Genomic DNA, 5,709 nt, shown 5'->3' on the forward strand with positions numbered 1-5,709 from the left:
TTTACAGATCAAATAATACACGCATTCCATTTCAACAACTGAATTCATGTAAGTGCTTGTATAACTTGTATAATTTTCCTTTTTTAAGATAACAAAGGATAAATTTAAATACATTTTTATGGTAATCAACATTATAGCTGGTCTATTATATTGACCCCAGAATATTGCTTAGCTTTGAGCAGAAAGGCACAAGGAATTTGAAATGTGATGCAAAAAAAAAAAGTTGATGGTTTAGAGTCAGTGTGTTGAATTTGAATGTAGTTGACTGGGTCTTAATTTTCCACATCAGGCTACAAGTATCTCTTGAGATTAATATACGTCCACTTCACTCCATCAATTGGGTGCTTGTGTAGTTTCGTGTCTATTTCAAGGAAATAGTGACTGTATCTTCTAACTGGTACGATTGATATGACCTCAGTTTTAGTGCGGAGATCTTTCTCATTCTCCCTCTCTCTCACTTACATGTACACACACACACTAAGTGGCTCCCTTATTCTCCACTTTCTCTCAAGACCTGTAATTGCTCAACAATCAATGACATCAAACACTTTCCTCGGATGCATGAATTTAAATCAGCCTCTTTTACCGTCCAGCACTCTCCCAAAGACACAAATACTGATTCGCACACACATACGCTTTATGTTCTCTGAGCATTCACAACAAGAGGTTGTCATAGATACCAGCAAAATAAAAACGCTTCCTCGCCATTTTTTCCATTCATGTATTTGTATGTGTGAATTGCCGCCTTTTCAGGTGTTTTTTGGTGGACATGCTCAGAGTTTGGCGATTCAATTGCAGTGTGAGTTTGTGTGTGTGTGTGTGTGTGTGTGTGAGAAAGGCAGAAAGAAAGAGAGATAGACTTTAGCATTTGAACTTTTTGTGCTCTCAGATGGTGTCTTGCCCCTTCACAAAGGGTCTTTCTTTACTTTCACACACTTTTCCCACACATATTTTATTAATGTGCTTATAGACTTCTGTATAGTCAGTGCAGTGACATTTGAATTTCGTCAGCAGGCAAGGTTTGCAGCACTAATAATATTTTATCTACAACTGGCTAATCATCCAACTTTATTGTCAAAGGTAAAAATATTTATAAATTTTTTTTGGTTTTATTAAAATCAACTCAAAAATCTCTCAAATCTTAGTTTGAATGGACAAGGTGCTTCTGGTTTCAACAAAGAAAAAACGAAACCCGCGTAACCCTGGTTTGAATGAGCTAAGTGGATAACTTTTAACTTTAAAAAAAATGTGATATCAGTATCATACAGTGGCATGCAAAAGTTTGGGAACCCCTTGCAGAATCTGTGAAAATGTGAATCATCATACAAAATCCATGTTATTTTTTTATTTAGTACTGTCCTGAGTAAGATATTTTACATAAAAGATGTTTACATATAGTCCACGAGAAAAAAAACTTCAAAAGTTTGGGAACCCTTCATTCTTAATACTGTGTGTGGTTACCTGGATGATCTACGACTGTTTTTTTTTGTGATGGTTGTTTATGAGTCCCTTGTTTCCTTTAATAGGTGTGTTTGAGTCCCTTAATTGTCCTCAGTGTGAAAAGATGGATCTCAAAATCATACAGTCACTGCTGGAAAGGGTTCAAATATGCAAAACATGCTGGAAAATTTAAGAATCTGCAGGACATGGAGGATTTTTCTGAAGAACAGTGCTCAGTTTAACTGTTCAGAACAAACAAGGGACTCATGAACAACCATCACAAAACAAAAAAACAGTCGTAGATCATCCAGGTAACCACACCCAGTATTAAGAATGAAGGGTTCCCAAACTTTTGAAGGGGGTTATTTTAATAATTTCAGTTATTTTTTTGTCTTGTGGACTACATGTAAACATATTTTATGTAAAATATCTTACTCAGGACAGTACTAAATAAAAAATAACATGCATTTTGTATGATCTCTCTTATTTTGTTAAAATTATTCACAATTGTACAGATTCTGCAAGGGGTTCCCAAACTTTCGCATGCCACTGCATATTGAAAATATCAGAGGGCCTAAGACAGATCCTTGTGGTACTCCAAACTTTACTGGTGTTAATTGAGATGATTCCACGTTTAATTAAACAAAGTGATAACAGTCAGACAGGTAGGAGCTAAACCATCTTAAAGCCTGCCCTTGAATACCCGTATAGTTTTGTAATTGATCTATAAGTATGTCATGATCTATAGAACACAGCACTTAGATCACAGCACTGTTGAACTCAGCACTTAGATCAAGTAAAACTAGCAATGAGATGCAGCCTTGGTCTGATGCAAGAAGCAAGTCATTTGTAATTTTAACAAGTGCAGTTTCTGTGCTATGATGGGGCCTGAAACCATGTGAAGTTCTTCACAGATATTATTTTTAATTTTAATTTTTTTTTATATAGGCTATAGTTTTAAAATATAGGCTATAGTTTTTAAAACAAAAACATATCTGTAAGGACAATAGGAATATTACAAATATAGATTTATCTATAGAATAGATTCTTCAAATCATTGAATTATACAGCTCTAAATAAAACCAAACAAAGGCTAATGCACATTTTTTGTTTCAGCAACAGTCTGAGTGACAAAACTACTGATGCAGTCGGCAGCAAAGGAGACGTGGTTAATATGCTAGAAATTGAAAAGTCAATTGGAATTGAGACAAGCCTGTTCCATGATAGGATTAAAGTTAGTTGTGCAACTGATAGGCTGTGCCTCAAAGATCAGCTCATCTGAGCTGAATGAGTAATTGTTGGTTTTCAGTGATTATAATGGACAGCATCTGACTGACAGCTATGACTGATGATTAATAATGGTGTAAATTAGATTGGAACGTAATTTTGTTCAAAAGTTCAAAATGACTGCTTGCTCAGTCGTGTTAGGTGTATATCAAAATGACTTGCCTTTGACGCAATGCAAAGATCACAGCAGTTCATTCAGTCATAAGACCCAACATGCATTCAACTTTTCTTAGCTCTGAACGAGCGATTTTATTTAAGCCTCTAATGATTGGGTTCTGACTGTACCCATAGCCTCATTAAACCACCTCTAATGCCACAGTCTGTCCAGCCTTTGCTTTAAGAAGACCAGGTGGCCAGTCTAACATGATTTATCCCCTTTCGAATCCTCTCTCTTGTTCCGCAGGGGGCTCTTTGTGGCCCAAATCAGTGTTCTGATTAAACCGCAGCACTTTAAGTCCATGGTACCTTCAGCTGAATAGAAACTAAGAGTTAAATGGAGCTTGATACAAGTAAAGAAACATCATATCCAAAAGATACTTGTATAGTTCTAATCTTCACATAAATGGAGAAAAATGAACCATTTTACCATTTTACTTATTGTACTACTTATTGTAATAACTACTTATTATATTCTAAGCTGCTTGGCTCTCTCTCTCTCTCTCTCTCTCTTTTCCCAGAATTCTCAAAGGAGAGAATGCAGCTGTCTGCCCTTTTGTTCCCTCATTCATATGATTTGAGCGAGCGTTGTATTCCACAAATCTTAGTGACTGAAATATGTGAGACTGACGTAAACATGTTCACATGCTGCTACATGCATGCATGTTCTCATGCATGTCTGAACCTGCTGTTTTTTGGGGGGAAACACAATTATGTACACACACGCTCTCCAGCTCTCTCACCCTAACCTGCTTGTTTCATCGTCCAGCTGTTGCGGCTCATTGTGTTTCAGCTCCCCATCTGTCACAATATACACTTTGCTCATAATTCATAACGCACTTGCAGGCACTCCTCTGACAGAAGGTCATCATGACATGAGATTCAATTCTAATATAAATTGTCAAATTTTAATCTTGAATTATTATACCCATATCTTTCTTTGATTGCTCTGTTTAAAGTAGTGCAAATAATATTAAAATGTTGCTGTTGGGTTTTAATGTGTATGTATAGTACAGCGATATGCAGTGGTGTTATGAAATGGGGATTTTTTTTAAAGCTTCATTTAAATTTTTAATATAAATAAAAGTTAACTACTTATACTTTCACCAAAAAACAGAACAAAAAAAACAATAAAATTCTAATTTGTATTTTTACATTTTCAAAGAATGTTTTATTTATTAAAATTAAGTATATGTATATCTCTTTTTCTTTTTCTTTTTTGCATTTTTACCTTTGTTTCAAAATAATAGCTATAAGAATAAAGTAAAAAAATATAAATATAATAAAAATAGGAATTTTATTTGTGAACTGGTGTTTTTACAACATAATGGCATTCAGCACTTAAATTCGTACTGAAATGTATAACTGATTTACTGTAATGTGAAAATCTGAGGCTGTGGAAAAGAAACAAGGTGTTGAGTAGGTATATTGATATCTATATACTGTAGGTGCAAGTCACACATTCGTATTTGGGCTGCCCAAGGTGAGTAAGATGACTTATTTGGACATGGTGAGATGAGACATCTGGCATTTTGTCCTTTGAGATCATGTGGATGAGTTTATTAGTGAGATGCAGCTAGAGATAAAGGAGTAAACACAACTATATGCCCTTCAGAGGGAACAATGTGTGTTTGTGATTAAGTGTTTTATAGCAATTTCCTGGGCTTATTCCCGTGTGTTTTGTAGCCGTGCTTCTTTTCTTGCCTGATAGGTGTGTATTTTAGAATTCAGAAGAACTGTTGTTGCTTTTAAATATTCTGCATACTGTTCTTCATATTAAACTATAAGGTCCCTGAGGAATAAACATATTCGAACATAAGCTTATTAACAGACATAATTAAGTAAACGAGGCTATGCCTCCCAAATGTTTTAATAAGACAGCACAGTGTGTTGAATATGTGAATCAAGTCTTACAAAGAAGTCTTATTCCCTATACATTCACACTCATAACACAAGCATGTACATATAAAATTTGCTGAAAATTTACTCACCTTCAGGCTATGTAGATGAGTTTGTTTCTTCATCTGAACAGATCTGGCAAATTTAGCATTACTTTCCCAATCCATTGCGTCCCAATGGATTGTCTGCAGTGAATGGGTGTTGTCAGAATGAGAGTTCGAACATCTGATAAAAACATCCCAAAATTCCACAAGTAATCCACATTCAGTAAGGCACCAGTCCTTCAATTAATGTCTTGTGAAGCAAAAAGCTGCATGTTTGTAAGAAACAAATCCATTAGTAAGGTGTTTTAACTTCAAACCAGTGCTTCCAGCTAAAATACGAGTCCTCTATCCATAATATTGCTTTCTCCAGTGAAAGTCGTCTCATCTGAACAAATCAAGCACTTTTTACAAGCGTTCTAAACAAATAAGTTGGTGGATTTTGAATGATGTGAGAATACAACAGGGGATGGACTTTTTTTATTGCAAGAAGAGTTATGTAGTACTGACTGCCAGAAGCAATGGTTTAAAGTTAAAACGCCTTAATGAAGAACAAACACACGGCTTTTCACTTCACAAGACTTTAATTGATAGACTTGAGTCATGTGGATCACTGTTATTTACTGTTTAACCTCTCATTCTGACGGCACCCATTCACTCCAGTGGATCCACTGGTGAGCAAGTGATGTAATGCTGAATTTCTACAAATCTAATGGTGAATAAATTTTAATTCTCAGCAAATTTTTATTTTTGGGTGCACTATTCCTTCAATTCATTAGGCCTACATTACACTCTCAATGAGATCTCATTGAGAACACAATGAACTCAAAGAACAAAATTACTTTAAAAAACATTACAGGACTTTACTTAATCCTGAAAAACATTA

Source organism: Sinocyclocheilus grahami, unplaced genomic scaffold (genome assembly GCF_001515645.1).
Source record: "Sinocyclocheilus grahami isolate Dianchi unplaced genomic scaffold, SAMN03320097.WGS_v1.1 scaffold136.1, whole genome shotgun sequence".
Classification (NCBI taxonomy): domain Eukaryota; kingdom Metazoa; phylum Chordata; class Actinopteri; order Cypriniformes; family Cyprinidae; genus Sinocyclocheilus; species Sinocyclocheilus grahami.